The following is an 18,854-nucleotide window of genomic DNA, read 5'->3' on the forward strand; positions in this document are numbered from 1 at the left end:
AAAAAACATTCTTGCATATTACCAAACCCAAGCCCACTAGATATTGTTTGTTAAAATTCCACTCATCATTTTGAATTTAACACTCCTCTCAGCTCTCAGACTATCTCTTTTCGTGCCAGTGACCTGCATTAGGTCCAATGTCTTCCAACTGTTTTCTTTGTCTTGTCTCTAGAATTGCACAAGCATCTTTCGTAACAGCAGCTAGTTTCTCGTGCAAAGTGCTCCATTTACCTAATTGCTCCTCACAATTGTTTTTTTGCTGTTTTGTATCTCTTCAGTGATTGTATTGAACTTTGTATGCACAGCAGTGACCAGAACTGTTTGCAGTTTTCTAACTGGATTTGTTTGATTGACCCACTCGCAGGCCCCTCATCGCCCTGCGTGGCCTGGCCGCGGCACTTTCCATCGCCCGGTGGTGGCTCAGGACCTTCATCGGCCTGCTCGGCTCGGCCTGGGACTTTCCATCGCCCGGTGGGGGCTTCAAAAGTCGGGAGCCTCGATCGCCTCGTGGCACCACGGGAGAGGAATGAGGAGGAGATAAGACTTTTCTTTGCCTTCCATCACAGTGAGGGTGTGCCTGGAGCAATCACTGTGATGGCTGTTTGTGTTAACATTTGTAATTGTGTGTCTTGTGTTCTTTATTGTCTACTGCCGGACCCTGACGTGAGAGGACGCTGGCGCTATTTGTTCGCCGCTTCTCCGTCAGGATAGTTTGTCTGTTTGTTTTTATGTCTTGACTGTTTTTGTAAAGCGTCTGTGAGCATTTGGAAAAGCGCTATAAAAAATAAATGTTTATTATTATTATTATTAAACCTATAAAGTGCCAAGTTTATCTCAGTATTTCAGTTCACTATTAACATTCTAATGAATCTCCTCAGTTCAATTTATTCAACTTACTGGTAATGAGCACAGTTGCAATTTGTTTGAATATTGTCGTCCAGATCTCCTTTGTTTAGCACACACATCCAGAGAGGTTAAGATTGCCTTGGTTGTGATGGATCACATTAAGTAATGAAATATTTCATTATCCAGCCTCCCACACAGAAAATGACTACTTGAGTGAGGTTTAGGTTATCAGCACTTGTAGTGCTGAACTGCTTTGTGAGTCATTGTTTACAGGTGTGGAGAAAAAGATATTGAGATAGATACTGCGCTTGTTTGAATGATCCATCTATTCAGGCTCACACTTTACTTATAATTATCAAACTTTGATGTGCTGGAAGAGCAGTTGGAGAGAGCAGCATGATCATGCATGCTTTTTAATTATTGTTTGAATATGATGTGTGCAAAATGAAGGAGAGCTGAGAAACCTGACCAACAATAAATTCAAGCAGTTACGACAGTGCTAATTATCTGCTTGAGTTCTTCTTGTATGGCATGGCAGAGCCGGATTATCTTGCCCCTACAGAGGAAGGTTCCGCTGCAACAACAGGGGGATTCACCAGCCTTTGATTGGGAATCATGGTTCTCCCATTCCAGCTGTGATCCCTTGATGGTCCTGGCATATTATGAGTGATACATTTGGATTCAGGAGGATGTTCAATGTTTATTGAAAGGATAATTCCCACCTGAACAAATATAGTGGATGCCTGAAAAATTCAGGCTTTCAGCTAATGGAAGGAAAAGCCAACCCATGGAAATTGATTGAATTGACTTTCCTAATGGGGTAGAAACTTTGCTCGGTGAATAATGGAAGCGTTTTTCAGAGATAGTTAGGTAATCTCATCTAGTGTTGTAGTGAGGACATTATTTCAGCCTCATACCCCTACAATAAGGAGGGAAAAGATGCTTATTACTATCCACTGATTCCCTTTGGGCTGTATGTGCACATGCACAAGGCCCCAGTGATTAAGTAGTTTGCCACACGCAATGCTTAATGGCACCTTCTGTAAAACACTTATGGAAGTGTAGTCTATCAATGATTCTTCATCTTAAGTAGAATCTGAATGGAGTGTATAGTGTATCAAAAGATAAATCTTAGCACAGGCACCACTTTTCTCTATGTTTGATTATCTTTTTTACATTTGTTACAGAAGATTCTATTTTCATTCTAAAACCGATTTTTCTGAATATTTTGAGGAGTAAAATTGGTTCTGTAAAGACAGGGCTTGGTGCAAGGGTGAAGCATACGTACTGCCTCGAATACAGTTGAACTTTTTTCTCCCACAAGTAAAGCCAATTCCATCTAAATTTTGCAGTTCCATGGAAATCTCCAATTACTTTAGAAGTAATATTGTATTATTATTAATATTATATTATATGTTACTATTGTAACTTAGAAGACGTGATGCAAACGGATGTCTTTCTTAATAAAGATATATGCACAATTAACAATTGTCTGGTAAAAAATGTATCCAGCAATCAAAATTTAACTTCTATAGTCCATGCGTCTATTTACATTATCTGCTCTCTGGGTGGTGGGCTAGCAAGAAAATATCAAGTGCATTGTGTGATCCGTTTAAGTTAATTTTGCAATGGTGACACAGCTCAGACATAAACCTGACATCTTCTTTGCCACAAAATTGTACATGTAGTGTATGAGATGCTGAAAGGACGTGGCTCATTTAACAATCCACACCTCTCTGTGCTAACCATTAAGCATGATATAATTGGGTACGCTAATTTGTTTCAACTCTTGCCCATTGTTATCCATCGAATCATAGAATCATGCAATCTCGAGTGGATCAGAGCGCCATTGTGTTTGTGTCAGCTAGCCAATTTGGCACGCCCTGCTTTTTCCCTCGTTAATTATATATCTTACCTTTCTTAAAGTTCTGCGCTGTTGAATTTGCTTTCACCAACCAGTCGTGCATTGAATTCTAGATTATAACAATTCCTCTCCCTTTAATTCTTTTGCCAATTAGCATAAATTTGTGCACTGTTTATCAACCTACTCTATCTACTTTTTTAAAACCCTTTGAGATTTTGAACACTTCTATTAAACCCTTGCTAAGATTTAATGCTGCCCATACTTCAAAGCTGCACATATCAATAAAAGATTTTTTCTTTAAATTTGTGGCTTGTGAAAATATAAATAAGAATGCTATGCTATAGAAAATGCTATATTCATGCAACAACAGACTCATTATCAAAACATGAAACAGGTGGTGTGGATGGAGATGACAGTTCACACTAAAACAATGGAATCTTTGAAGAAGAAGAAAAAAACACTGCTGCAGCAATATACTTTAGCAAATGGCTTAAAGACTCGACTTTGGTGAACATGCAATGCAGGCAATAAAGTGGCTTTCATCAGCAAGTATAAGAACCAGACTGCACTTCCACCCCAATTAAGGGCAATTCCATTCCATTGGCTAAATGTATATTTAAGACCTTCTCAGGGAGAAGGGATGGGTGACATTTTGAGACCCATTCCATTTCACTGGAGATGCTGCCTGTGCCACATTTTGTGTCTATCTTCAGCTTAAACCAGCATCTGCAGTTCCTTCCTACATTTTAAGACCTTCTCCATAGGCGGTCTCTTGGAATCAAAAGTGTCTCACTTCCTCATCCATACTGTGGGCAATGAGGTAATTGTTGGCTCTGCCCATGATAGGGCAGGAGGCAGGTGGCAAAACAAATGGATGTTGGAGGCAGTTCACTCCCTCTGCCATTTACATTAGGCTTATGTATGCTCCTGATGATTTTAATTACTTGGGATGTAGAGGAAAGTTACAACTGGCACTTAAAACAAAAGCAAAATACTACAGATGCTGGAAATCTGAAATTAAAACATTAATTTCTGTACACATTGACAGATCAAGTAATAACAGTTAATGATAAGCAATAAATGCAGGGGTGAGCTGTTTCAGAACAGTGGTCATGATCCATGCTAGGCAGCACTAACTGTGAATCACCTCTCCCCTCTTCCCCCCCAGAATATCCCTAATTGTATAGTGCCATCTCTGGAAAATTAATACCCTTTGCATTTGCCCAACTGACTACAGGAACCTCACTAATGTGCTCCGTTGTTCCATAAGATCACGGTAGATCTTTCTTCCACCACTTTCCCACCTCTTCATAGTTTTCCTCGAACCACTTATGTGCCTCAAACATCGATCAATATTATTTTTGAACATCCTCAATGACTGACCATCCAAACTTGAGAATTTCAAATATCTACAACCTTAACTGAAATCATTTTTCCTTGTCTAAATATCCTTTATTTAAAGATCATGGGCTGATTCCACCCTGCTCTCAAGTAAATAGAGAATCTCAAGTCAGGAGAACCATCCTGTCAGTGACTTCAACATTACAGTTACATCTCCTTTAATTCCTCTGAACTCCAAAGAATAAACCCCAAAGCAAAATAGTGGAATTCTGATGAAGAAACAGAAAATCTTGGACATAGTCAGCAGGCCAGAAAGCTATGCAGCGTAAATTTAATGTCTATTTCTCTCTTCACAAATCCTGTTTGACCTGCTAAATATTTCCAGTATTTTCTATCTTTTTATTGCAAAGAATAAAAGCCCATTTTATCAATCTGTTCAGATAACAACCCTCTTATCACATGAATCAATTGAGCAAACATTTGTGAAATTTTCAAGCATGTATTTTCTAGTCAACTGCATGGTTCCAAAATAATTCAGTTCATTAAATAAAGGCAGAAAAAATGCTGTAAGCACTCAGGAGGCCCGGGAGCACCTATGCAAAGAGACAAAAAGTTATCATTAACGGTGTTTCTGGTTCCACCGATCCTGACTGACATGCATTTTATTACAGATTCCAAGGACGTCGTTATTTTTTTCAATTTTCATATTTGTAGTTAAATAGAAACACAGAGGACTAATTCTGGAAATTATTGTTGCTCATCCTGTGTATAAGATCTGTTGTAAAATAGATGTAAAATGTACCCCAGCGGTATGAACATTGACTTCTCTAACTTCAAATAGCCCTTGCTTTCCCTCCCTCTCCATCTCATGATGAGAGATCTTATCGAAACGTATAGATGAGAGATCTTATCGAAACGTATAGATGAGAGATCTTATCGAAACGTATAGATGAGAGGAGATCTTATCAAAACGTATAAGATTATTAAGGGGTTGGACACGTTAGAGGCAGGAAATATGTTCCCAATGTTGGGGGAGTCCAGAACAAGGGGCCACAGTTTAAGAATAAGGGGTAGGCCATTTAGAACTGAGATGAGGAAAAACTTTTTCAGTCAGAGAGGCAGTGGAGGCCAATTCTCTGAATGCATTCAAGAGAGAGCTGGATAGAGCTCTTAAGGATAGTGGAGTCAGGGGGTATGGGGGAGAAGGCAGGAACAGGGTACTGATTGAGAATGATCAGCCATGATCACATTGAATGGCGGTGCTGGCTCGAAGGGCCGAATGGCCTCTTCCTGCACCTATTGTCCTCCCCTTCCCAGTTCTCCCACCAGTCTCACTGTCTCCGACTACATTCCATCTTTATCCCACCCACTCCCCTGACAGATCCAAAACGTCACCCATTCCTTCTATCCAGAGAAGCCTCCTGCCCCGCTGTTACTCCAGCATTTTGTGTCTACCTTCGATTTAAACCACTATCTGCAGTTCTTTCTTGCACATTTGGTGCAAGAAATAGTTATTTTCTTAGAAATAGGCATTTATAAGGACTTTCTAATGAAAGATGGGAAAAGGGGTTCAGTTTACTGGGAGCATTCAAAAATCATCTGTGTTGGGCGATTTTTTTCCCGGTGACCCACTACTCCTCTGTCTGACTATGTTGGGGAATGCATCTCTAAATCTCATGTTCTGCAATGGTTGCACGAAACTTCATAGTAATTTAAACATTTAACTGCGAAAATTCTTCACTTCTCAATAACGTTTAATTACTCCTCTCAGAAGTTACACTAAATGACTACATGTTAAAAACAATTGTATCTCAACAAATAACACAAGCACTCTATTCGTTTACAATCCAATCAACTTAACCGAAAATAAACTGATGGACATGGGGACAGGGAAGTCCATTGCAATACCGTTATTCTTCCAGGGTCTTCCTGTGAGAATTACAAAACAAGAGAAGCAACAAGGAAGTTTATGCTTTTGAACATGTATGCATAAAAAAACACTGCTTTTGCAATTTGTGGATTCAAATGAGTGGACAAACTGTACGTTCGTGCTGCCTGCCTAGGGGATTATCTATTAATAAAAGCACTAAAGCCATGGTGTTAGAGGGTGCAGCTCCTGGTGGTGCGCTACACGCGCACGCTGAAGCCGAACGCGGCCCGGGCCTCGCGCCCCACTTCCTGCCCCGGGGACCAGAGCCTGCCCGGGCGGGCTGTGCTAAGTGCAAAGACAGAGGGAGAGACCCGCCGGTTATCTGGTAATGAAATAAGTTGAGGCGTGAGAATGAGCGCGGATCCCTCTTGCCAGGTTCGCGCGAAAGTGAGAGCAGGAGATGTCATTGTGCAGAGGGGGAGGAGGGCAGCAGGCTGGCCGGTGTGAGTGTGGGCGAAGGGCTCGGTCCCCCCGCTGGCCGGCGGCGTGGGCTGGTCCTGGAGCATGTTACATGGTGGCGCGGCGGCGGCGGCGGCGCCGCTTCATCTGCTCGCGGCCTGAAATGGGAAGCACTGTAGCAGCGGAGCGCCCTGCCTGCGTCCACCCACCTCACACCCCGCTCGCATTCATGCCTGCACCGCCTGTGCTCGCTCCCGTCCGCTCACGCTGAACGAACCAGCACCGCTCTCAGTCAGTCTTTTTTACTCGGTTTAAAGTTGCATGCCGTTATTCAGACACTTTTCTTTCCACAACAAGATTTCAGCACACAAAACAGAACACCGGAGTGACAAAGTCGAAGTGAGGGGAGGGAGCGCCTCAGAAGAGCACCCCTGAGGTAGACGGAGACGGTGAGTCTCTCACTCTGTACGCGCGCTGCTGGGTTGCAGGGAGAGAAACTAACTATCCGGGCGGTTTTTGTTGCCGTTCGCGGGAGCCGAGAAGGTGCGAGGAAAAAGTATGGAAAGGCCGGACTTGTTCTCACCCACCCCCCGCCCGCATTTATCTCTCACTCAACAAACAATTTCTCAGCAAGTATTCACGCCCCCTTTCCTCTCCGAGGCCGCATTCTGTCATTTTACACTGCAAAGTAACCGCGACACGCTGACTTAATTTCGCGTCGACTTGGTTCTGCTTTTGTTTTGGAAACTTATTTTTTCTCTCTCTCTCTGGCGATTCAACGTCGAAAAGTTGACTGAGGATTCGGGCTCCAAAAGGTGTATTTTGTTTTCTTTATTGGCTCTGACTGTAGTGGTGAATGTTGTTGTTAGTAAGGTTGGCGCGTGGGGTGGCGCCTAACTGTTTTCGAGGTGGTTAGGGGGTGTTCAAAATTCCTGTTGATGTGAAAATCTCTCTCGCTTGTTGACAGCTCTGCAGTATCCGCGGACAGTCAACAGCGAGCGACTTGCGTATTTGCGCTCTTTACATTTCCGAACATTTGAATACTTAATCGTCCCATTTTTTACTAGATGTAAAGCCAGCGACGCAACATTGGACCTCGTTGGCTCCATTGAAGCCTCGTGTATTGGCTGTAAGAAAAACACGTTAAACGTTTCCCCGACGTCCAGGGGAAACCCCCTTGATCTAATAAAGTCAGGGTAATTTATGTCAAAACAGCGGACTCGATTGTTATTGTCAAATAAATTAAAAACTCATGATCCCAAAGGTAAATATTCTGGTGGGACAGCAAAGTTGCCTTACTTCAAAATTTACGTTCAACACATTGACCATACTTTTGTAACTGGTTTCTAGCCTGACGTGCACCAATCTGTACATAAAGGGAATTAAACGTACACAGCTCAACTTTCTGGGTGTAAGGCCTGTGGAGGCAGATGTACACAGTTTGAAGTTCAGGTTCAAGGCCTGTGCTCGTTTCCTCTCACTCTAATGCGATTTGAAACCCGTGATCAGATCATGTTGGTGAGATTGTAAAAACGTGACAATAGGATCCAGCACTCCAACGCCAGCACTTTGTGACATAAACCTTTCGTCCAAACAATGTTCCAGAGAATTTACCAGTCGACAGTTTTCAAGTGAGAATGCTTTAGAAGCTCAAAACAGTTTGCATTCTTCTCACTAGCAATGAATGCCTCATTGTGTATCTCCTTTACAATGCTAAGCAGGAAGAAAAAAAATACTCGATTGAGTCTGACACGACTAGACATCTTGCAGGTCAGTCAGTGTAAGAAAATAACTGAAATTTAAACTTATCAGATGATTTTTAAAATCTTCATTCACACCGTGGTGAATGGTTAGTAATGTAAAACAGTGAAATGTGTAAGTTGTCTAATAGTTATGTCAGGCTGTGTAAATATGAACATTCCCACAATATTGCTTTTCAGACGAGTATTAAGGGCAGATGGTCCAATGCAGTGGCTGAGTTAATGGGATCTCGTAACTTGCATAATAAGGGGCTCAACCATGCCTGGTTGTTTGCCTCCTTGGAAAAAATGGTTTAATTTCGTTTTGGGTTTTGTAACAAGATGTAACATCCCTGGTGCAGTGTGGTGATGCCAGATTAACAATAATATGCTTGTTTGGTAAATCTGTTCAAATAATGGATTAGTCTGCAGTTTTTGGAAAATTAAGGTGGTAGTGATGATAGGCGAGAATGCTTAATGTTTGATATTCGGTGTTTTTATCAAGTCAAAGGTCATTTGCAGTGCAAGCCAAATTAAAGCTCCCTTAATTGTGTTCAAATAGTGTACACAAATAGCACACCTTTTATTAGGCTAGTGGGAATTTCTCCTCACCAGTCCTTTAAAATGTTTGGTTTATATCTATTAATGTTGGTGCGGTTAATTTAGCCCTTTACAAAAAGAATTTAAGCTGCATTAACACAAAACGTGTCTATAAAATATGGCACCCCAAGAAAGCTCTTTATTTGGAGAAAATTATTTTCGAATTTGCTGCAGATGTTGTTTTGCTTCGCATGTCATATTTCAGATGGACGTGTTGTATTCTCCATGTGATGGGAGAGGAATGGTGTTGATGTAACAAGCAAAATGGGAAGATTTTCATCTTGTTAAGAGAAGTGAAAACAAATGACTCAACCTCTTGAGTAAAAACAATTAATGATTGAGACGCAGGTTAAAGGATTGTCAAATAAGTCATTTTTTAAGTATGAATTTAAATGATTCTTAAAAATTGTTCAGAAAACAAGCCCAACAAATTAAAATATATAATATTAAATCGTGTGGTATGAGAGATGTCATATTGAACCTAACTATGTTCTGCAGTTACTTGCTGAACTCTGAGATCAATTGATTGGTATAACTTTGTAATATATTGTTTTCTGGATTTAAATTATTATTTGGGGATTGCACAATTCAGTAGAGTAAACGTTACTCTAACCAAATTGAGCGAGTTACTTTTGACCTGAGTTTGTTCCCCAGTTACTGGCTGAACACACGCAAAATATTTTGCATTGCAGACATTTGTAATATAGTGTATTTAGTTTGCATGGTTATAAATATAGTGTAACTAATCAAGAAAAAATAAACACTTGCTTTGTTAAACATTGCTAAGGCACAATTGGGTATTCACTTCCTGTGGGAGACTACATCAGTAGATTTTATTAACATATCGTACACTTCCACTGAGTACCATGCTGTATAGGAAGGTGTAGATTCCTATTGCATTATTATGGCAAGACTCTTGCTTATCTGCTTTTCCAAATGAATTTATTCTTTTTAAGGCAGCGTGCATTTGTGTTTGAATGTAATGTGGCATATTTCAGTAGTTGTATAACATACTTTTAGTGTTACGCAAGATTCCTAATCTTGGCCCCTAATATTTACGATAGTGCTGTAAATCTGGTGTATTTTATGATGCAGTGTCCGAGTGATATTTAAATACAATTGAAAACTTAAGGCTTTTAAATCACAAGTAGCTTTTTTTATGAATGATGACGATATGGTGGTTAACCTGGAAAATTTGATTTGAGTTATATAATGAAGCACTTAATAGGATTTGCTATCCTTGTGGACTGTATTTCGGCCATCCTAATCGTATAATTCTGTGAGCATTATCGAATTAAGAGCTTTTTTCTAGATGCTATTTTTAAATGCTTTAAGTGTTAAAGATTTTAAAAAGTGATATGTTTTCTATATTTCTCAAATGCTGCAGCTAATGGCTTCACTAATTTGAATCTGTTGCTTGTATGAAAATTGCAAGTTTGCTAATTCTATAACTTGCACCATTTGCGAAGAGTGAGAAGATTGCCTAAATATAAACACAGATTTTGGTATAACTGTTTTGGCAATGCATTTTACAGGCAATTTGTTTTGTGGCCTGAAGGTAAATAATTATTCTTTTATATATATTGAAGCTATAACAACCATGTGATGTCAACACCTACTTATTACCACATTTTTTTCTCCATTTAAATCTCCATTAGAAAAGTTCTGAACTAGACTATTTTCTAGATTGTTTCCTTTCAGCTTGATCAATTTTTTGGTAAAAATCTTTTTTTTTGTTATCCATATGTCATGAAACAGTTCATCCTCAAACCATTCTGTGGACTAATTAATATTACTGAAATAGCTGGCTGTTCAGACTAGTGTCCTCGTGTTGACTGCTTTGTTTCCCATGTGAGGAGGTACACAGCAGGAGCTTATCAGCCCTTAAAGAGGTGATCAAAAGCTTCCATGTCGGAGATTATAGTCAGAGATCTACATCTGGTATCACTATAGAACTATTCTGCTCATCATGATTTATTTTTAGAATATTAAATACGGAAATAGAAAGTAGACCTTTTCTCCTTTAGAACTGGACGTTGTTGCCTTGTCCTAACCAAAGGTTTTTGACCTGAAATATTGACTATTTTGTCAAAGATATTGCCTAATCAGGTGAGTGTTTTAAATCTTATGTAGCTTTAAATTTACATTGCCCGGTCTTTTTGGAGCCGATTTTTCTTTTGGTTTGACCATATAACTCTACTGTTGCCCAGAGTTACTATTCTGCATTTTGCCTCAATATGGATGCACTGTCTAAGTGTTATAAATACAAAATTACAAACATAAATTGTGTGGAGAAAGTTGGGAGGGGGGAGAGGGAGAGAGTGAGAAGAAAAGAGAGCAAGCTTGCAAATTCTTTGGTTTAACATTTAATTGTCAATGGAATTAGAGCATGGCATTATCTTCTGACATTCTTTATTTTTAGTTGATGTCTCTGTCCTTGATGGCCATTTGTTGGGCAGAATTATAATGGAATCTAAGTTTTAACAAGTATAAAGACTCAGTAACAGGTTATAAAACCTTACTAGCTAATTTTATTTCCCATTTATGAACGGGAAATTCAGGCATTGCAAATAGATCCCATCAGTTCATAATTGCCATAATTTTCATCTTGGAGATGACTACAGCTCATAATACAATGTTGGTGTTGTAGCTTTGAAATTACTTGGAACCAAATGACGTGAAACCCTGAAGTATCAACATGTCAGCGATGGCAAATTGATTTATGACCTTGAAGCCTCTTTGATTGAAGCCTCAGTCTCGGCCATCGCAGCATCAAAGAGCCTGAGCCAAGAGCAGGACCGATTACAGTTGCCGTTTGGAGATGTTTTGGAAGCTAGCTAAAGAAATGCTTACAAATGGAGAGCCGCATCCTCTGCCTCTGAGAATTGATTTAATACACAGTATTATGCCAGAGGAAATGATTTATGCTTGGTCACTGGGATTGAGAATTAGAATTTCCTGAGTTGTCAATTCTATTTTTTTTTCTATCAGACTTGTGTCCAATCAGTTTCTGATATTTGGAGTTCTCTTTTAGTTGAAGCATTAAAATGGCCATATTTAAATTTGAGCTATGATTGCAGTCTACACTTGTTTTAGAAATCTAGCAGCATTTGTAACAAAGCATATGGAACAAATATGGTTGGAGAACCTTTGATATCAAATGCAATTGTTTTCACAAAATGTCTACTTAACATTACAAGTTTCATTTAAAAAAATTTAATTGATGGAAGTGGTCATACCATCTCATTCAGTACATATTAACTGTTTCTTTAATATAACAGTTCTTTTGCATTCCTGCTGAATAGATCTCCACAAGACCATAAGCTTGCATCTGCATGAAGGGATGTTGCCTTTTATTTGGATCATATTTTTGTTGGATAACATGTTTGCACAAATTTCCCTTGAGTGGAAAGATTCTCCACGGGCAGTCTCATAAGTACTTCATCTGTTGCTTTGCTCCATGTATATGTTACTATGCATTTAAGTGGAAACTTTCGAACCTGACTGCAATCAATGGTTTTATCCTTACTTTTAACATTGGATACACTACTATATTGAGGGTGCAGTGGTTAAATTACTAGAACAACCTCCGCCCCCAATTTACCTGTTTACTGTGTCAGGGTTCTGGTTTAATTCTATCCGAGAGTGCCGTTTGTTTGTCACATGCAAGTTCGCTCCATAACCATGTGAGTCCCTTCTGGGTTCTCCAGTTTCCTTCCACCTCCCAAAGATGTATTAGGTTGGTTAGTGTGATTATCTCTTTATTTAGGTATAAGTCAAAACAATCAAAACGGGAGTGGACATATGCGAGAATAAGATGCAGAATTAAAGTTTTAGTTTAGTTTATTGTTATGCTTACTGGGGTACAGTGAAAAGCTTTTTTGGTGCATGCTATCCAGTCAGTGGAAAGACTATACATGATTGCAATCAAGCTGTCCACAGTGATATAGATATAGGATAAAGGGAATAACGTTTAAAGTAAAGTCCGATTAAAGATAGTCTGAGGGTCTCCAATGAGGTAGATGGAAGCGCAGGACTGCTCTCTAGTTGGTGATAGGATGGTTCAGTTGACAGATGACAGCTGGGAAGAAAATGTCCCAGAATCTGGAGGTATGCGTTTTCACACTTCTGTACCTGTTGCCTGATAGGAGAGGGGAGAAGAGGGAGTATCCGGGGTGAGACTCATTTTTGATTATGCTGGTGGACTTGCCGAGGCAGTGTGATGTGTGTATGGAGTCAATGGACGGGGGTTGGTTTGTATGATGGTCTGGACTGCGTCCACAATTCTCTACAATTTCCTACATTCTTGGATGAAGCTGTTCCCAAACTATGCTGTGATGCATCCTGATAAAATGCTTTCTATGGCAAATTTGTAGAAGTTGGTGAAGTTGTTGGGGATATGCCAAACTGCCTAAGCCTTCTAAGGAAGTAGAGGCATTTGATATGCTTTCTTGGCCATTGCTTCGATATGGGTAGACCAGGGCACGTTGCTGGTGATATTTACTCCCAGGAAATTTAGGCTTTCATCCATCTCTAATCACCTGCTTCAAAACCACCACTACCATCCCAATGCCAAAGAAAAGCAAGATCGCATGCCTTAACAACTACCGGCCAGTGGCCTTGACATCCACCATCATGAAGTGCTTTGAGAGGCTGGGTATGGAATATATTAAATCCAGTCTACCAAGCAACCTTGACCCACTGTAGTTCGCCTGCTGCCATGACGGGTCCATGGCCAATGCCATCTCCCTACATTCATCCCTGGAACACCTGGAAACACGTTAATATTGTCCATTGCAGCTTCCTTTGTTTGTCCTTCCCATTATCAGGACATGGTGCAGTAGATACAGGCAAGGAATAGCAACCATTTCATGTTTCGTGGCATCAGAACATCAATGGTTTTCTTAACATGTGTAACATTCCCATTTAGGAAAAAAACTAGATGCTGGTTTAAATCGAAGGTAGACACAAAATGCTGGAGTAACTCAGCGGGTCAGGCAGCATCTCTGGAGATAAGGAATGGGTGAATTCTTCAGAAGGGTCTCGACCTGAAACGTCACCCATTCCTTATCTCCAGAGATGCTGCCTGACCCGCTAAGTTACTCCTGCATTTTGTGTCTACATTCCCAGTTAGTTGGTGCGATTTCTAGATTGAATTGACTTGAATGGTTATACCAACTCACGGTCTCTTCATTAAACCTGGTCAGTGGTATCCATTCCTTATTGTATCTACACAAGCAAATGTGATAAGGAAATCTGATTACCACCTAGCCTTATTTATTCACAAAATGCTGGAGTAACTCAGCAGGTCAGGCAGCATCCCAGGAGAGAATGAATGGGTTACGTTTCGGGTCGAGACCCTTCTTCAGAGATGCTGAGATGCTGCCTGACCTGCTGAGTTACTCCAGCATTTTGTGAATAAATACCTTCGATTTGTACCAGCATCTGCAGTTATGTTCTTACACCACCTAGCCTCAGCTGATATATTAGTGCCCTTCCATGTTTAATAGTATGAAGTATCACTGAAAGTAGCAAAATGACAATGCACCCTTCGTGGGTGCTTCAGTTCCATTACCACTGATTGAGCTGCCTGACTGGATCTTCAAGAGTGAGCAAACCAATATTCAGAATCATTAGGGTAGACATCACAGATGGTTCTGTCCGTCACAACCTTGGTAAAAGTGACCACTGCATGGTCTTGTGCAGGAAATAGTACTGTCTTTGCACTGAGTGTTTGCTCCATTGTGTTTTCTGGCACTCCTATAATGCCAAATGAAGTAATCCACAGCACATCATGAATGCTCATTTTTGCAGCAGCAAAAATATACATCTTCATAACCTGTAACCACATAGTCCAGTGTATTACCTGCTCTCATGCATGCTAAATGGGTAAAACAACAACATGTTAGACTATCAGATGATCCCACAGCCAATAAATAAGATCAAACTCAACAAATTAGCCACATTTAATCATGATCCGGGATGGACAATTAACTAGTTAACGGAGAGAAGATTATATAAACTTCGCCATCCCCAGGCTCATTGGGGCCGCCTCAGCTGCTAACAATGAAGCTGAGCTACTTGTAAGCATGTTTCAACCAAAAGTTAGGAATAGATGATCAATCTCGACACTCCTGCCATAAAAGCAGCAGACCAGCTCCAACTATACTATTGACTATCATAAGATCAGCTTACAGTGGATCAGAAACCCAATGGAATTAATCACATGCATACTGTGGCAACAGGAGCAGGTCAGAGGTCGTACATCATATGACCAGTAACTGACTCCTGACCCCCTCTACATTTTTCAATTATCTACAAGCACAGGAATGAGGAATGCAATTGTGTATTCTCCACTTGCCTAGATGAACACATTATTCACCTAAAGAGGTCAATACCACCTAGAGTGACAAAGCGGCTCACTGATTTGGCATCCAGCCCACACTCTAAACATTCATTCCCTTCACCACCACTGCAGCAGTTGCACATCGATGCTGCTTCAACAGCACCTCACAAACTAGTGACCACTAGCTCTAGGAACGACAAGGGCAGCAGGCGCAGAGAAATACCACTGCCCTGCAGATTCCCTGTCAGGTTATGCACCATTCTGACTTATTTGTGTTCCCAATCCCTTGCTGGGTTTAAATCCTAGAATTTTTTCCCAAATGCCATTGTGCTGCTATTTTCAGAAGGATTGCTACGATTCAAAATAAAAAGCGGATTGAAGTTTCTCAAAGGCAATTGGACATGGGCAATAGATGCCCATCAGTGATTGCAGCCTGAAAGATAACACTAAAATTTAGGGGAGATAATTTTGGTTGTGGGAGTTAGGATGCATTTTGGGAAGGAAATGTCAATTTAAATGTTAGTGCAAGATGAACAGCAAAACCTAGTGATTTTATGCTACACACTGAGGAAGTGAACAGTTTTATGATCAGAAACTTTTTTATATTAACACTTTACAAAGGACTTTTGGGAGCAGGGAAGACTGATTTTGTTGGAATTGGGAGCATAGGCAGTTAAGTTAGAATTACATTATAATAAATTAGTATCACTCGTTATCACTTTCCCCCCAGGCAATAATGAACCATGGAGGGCTCCACCTTTTCTTGATCATCGTTGCTTTTTGAATATCTTTCATTCATTTGTTCTTTGTACCTTCTATATCTCTCATTTCCCTCTCCCTGACTCTCAGTCTGAAGAAAGGTCGCGACCCGAGACGTCACCTATTCCTTTTCTTCATAATAAATAAATGTCAATATACTGTTGGACATGCTTCCAATTTTTGTAAGAGTGAGATTTCTTAAAAGCTCGGGTATATGCCAGCTTCCAATAAAGTAATTTTGACAGTTCCATATCCATCATATTTTCCCTGTATCCATGCAAAAATTCTTTCTCTAGTGCCCCATTAAAAAGCCTTGATTGACAGTTGCAACCATAATCTGCAAAGATGTAGATCATATCTACTCTATATTTTTCTTAATATGCAGCATTTGCTCGCTTCCCCTTATTCCTCATGGCTGAAGTTTTAAATATGTGCCCCCTGGTGTTCGAGTCACCTACTGATAGGAGAAGCCATCCTTTATTTTTCATGTCGAACTTGGGATTTTACACATTTATGATCAAATCTGTTAATCTTCGATGCACCGAAAGAGAACAACCCCAGCTCCTTTGTGTAACTTTGTAGCTGAAATCTTTCATGTCTAGGACTGTCTACAGCTACTATTGTGCATTAAAAAAAATATGCAATGCTATTAAAATCTATTAACTATCTGCAGTGAAGCATGAGCTTCCCAAATGTTTTGCATCATAAATGATATAGCAAACTTCAAACAACTGAAACAAATGGAACACCTATTCATGTCTTTTAATGTGTATTTTATATTTTTGGTATCTTTCCTGAAGTGACAAACTGATCATTGTGGTCTGTATGACAACAACAGTATTGAATGAATGAATGAATGAATGAATGAATAGGTTTATTGGCCAAGTATGTGCATAAACAAGGAATGTGCCTTTGTGCTCCGTTCACAAATGACAACACAAACATACAGTTAACAATTAAGAATAAAGCATAACCACATCAAAACAATAAGGATACAACATTTACGGTCTAAACATGTGGGTGAAAATAAACCAGAGCAAAAATGAGACTACAGACTGCTTGGACAAAACAGTGTTTCCATCACCTTGTGCAAAGTTTTTTAATGAATAAACCGAGGTTTAGTGAGCGCTAACACTGGGTATGCGTGGACATGGCATCCTGTGACTGATGCTTGAAGTGGAATGGCTGCATTTGTCCCAAACCCCTCAGTTTTCACTGGCATCCTCCACTTTGAGCACAGTTTCAGCAGTGGCACTGTCAATGGGAAATCCAGCTGGGTGGATGTCCAGTATAGTGTCCCTATGCATCATGATTTTTCAGAACTTTTGGAAGACTATGGCGTACATTTTTCATGTTTCCAATTGTGTCTTTACTACAGACCCACTTTTTTTGCATGTTTTGCCCTTTTGAATTTATCAGCCAAATGTTTTAAGATTGTAAAATGCCTTTTTTTTTAGTTGTGTAAATAGTGCACGTCTGTCAAAAACAAATTCCTTTTGACTTTTAAAAATAACTGAATTGATCCTTTTTCATAGATCAGTGGATTGATTGACATTATTTAATATGGGCAGGCAGACAATGAATGATCTGTCTTTAAACAACAATGAGCAGCGAACAAAGGCCAGCTGGCGCCAGCTTCCTGTAATTCACAGGTTTTGCAGTAGATTCAAACTCTAAACCTATTTACTGTCTCTCTTGCCGTCTTCTACCATCGTGTATCCTAATTTGTTCCTGTTAGTTTTAAGTTTGACCATCTGATGGTGCTAAGTCACAGAAATTTACCCTGAGATTTTAGCCTGTTTGCTGACAGTGCTTTGTGTTCTGCAGATTTGCAGTTTTCTTGTAAATTACAATTCACATCCATCCAGGAATCCCAGCAACTCATCCACGTAAAATCAGTCTTTGGGCAGGTGTCACATCAACATGTAGGTTGATTTTAAAAAAGTGAACACCAGGGAACATCTGCACTCACTGAAGTTGGACCTTGCTCAATGAAAGATGATTGTGGATATTAAAGGCCTGACAACTCGTGCAGGAGTTTCATAAGATTGTGTCCTTGTCTCAACCATGTTAATAACCTCACCTCCACCAAAGACCAGTGGGATGTTCGCTGATTGCCGTATTCGGTTCCATTTGCCATTCTTCAGACTCCAGTAAGATCTCTGAACAAAAGCTGATAAATAGCACATGATATTCAAATCATGAGGTTTTAGACAATAACTTCAAACAAAAAATGCAAATTATCTCCCTTTGATATTGAAATTTATTTGTTTTCAAATTCCTTGCCATAATTATCTTTGTGATTATCTTTAGCTGTAAACTTAACCAGATCAATCGCCCAACTAGACCAGTCAGCTAAGTGTTGTGAATATGAGGTTAGGGTTTACATGTTCTTTGCAGAGCATCCAGAGTCCAAAACCACTTTACGTTATCTGCAAAACTCACCATTGAGCCAAGTCGGTGGTATATACAAAATGCACTGTAGTAATTCATGAATCACTGAAACGTTCCACAGGCAGTGCCCAGGGCTCCACCCTCATTGATTACTTCATCAGTAACTTCCCCTCCATCTAAAATCAGAAGTAGGACTACTCCAACAAGCAGTAACTGTTCAATATTTGGGCATTCGTGAATCAGTGGCAGGTAATATTCATGCCACCTCAGTGCAAGGACTATCATCAGTGCTTGCAATGGCGTAGAACCTCCCCTTCAACCCACCTTAAATTCTGTCCATCCACCACTGTGGATGCAGACCATACCATTTACGGTCTGCAGTGCAGCATCTCTCCAAGGCACTCTCAACAGCTCCTCTGATATACTCTACCGTCTGGAAAGGCAAAGGCAGCAGGTGATGAGAATACTACCACTTTCCCTCTGACAAACCATAAAGGCTTAGATGGTTATTGTCAGTACTTCATCGCCAGTCTAAATCCTGAAAAGCCTCATGCAATGAGGAAAAAGGCTCACTGCTATTTTCTCGAGCAATTACAGTGCCATTAAATTCTGTCCTTGCAATATCATATCCTATGA

At 40.1% G+C, this 18,854-nt stretch overlaps 1 protein-coding gene across 4 annotated transcripts in view; it reads left to right on the forward strand.

Annotated features, from left to right (window-relative positions):
• The first annotated feature begins 6,175 nt into the window (after positions 1–6,175).
• LOC144593535 (hippocalcin-like protein 1) overlaps positions 6,176–18,854 on the forward strand; it is a 51,457-nt gene continuing 38,778 nt past the window's right edge. Inside the window, exons 1-2 of one of the 4 annotated variants that reach the window (XM_078399253.1) lie at positions 6,176–6,306; positions 6,738–6,829. The gene's annotated coding sequence lies outside the window, so the exon portion shown is untranslated. Of the gene's footprint in view, positions 6,307–6,470; positions 6,830–7,067; positions 7,196–8,046; positions 8,151–18,854 lie in introns of those variants that run through there. The other 3 variants (XM_078399252.1, XM_078399254.1, XM_078399255.1) reach the window with 3 other exon arrangements.

The sequence above is a fragment of the Rhinoraja longicauda genome, chromosome 5, assembly GCF_053455715.1.
Source record: "Rhinoraja longicauda isolate Sanriku21f chromosome 5, sRhiLon1.1, whole genome shotgun sequence".
NCBI classification, from domain to species: Eukaryota; Metazoa; Chordata; class Chondrichthyes; order Rajiformes; family Arhynchobatidae; genus Rhinoraja; species Rhinoraja longicauda.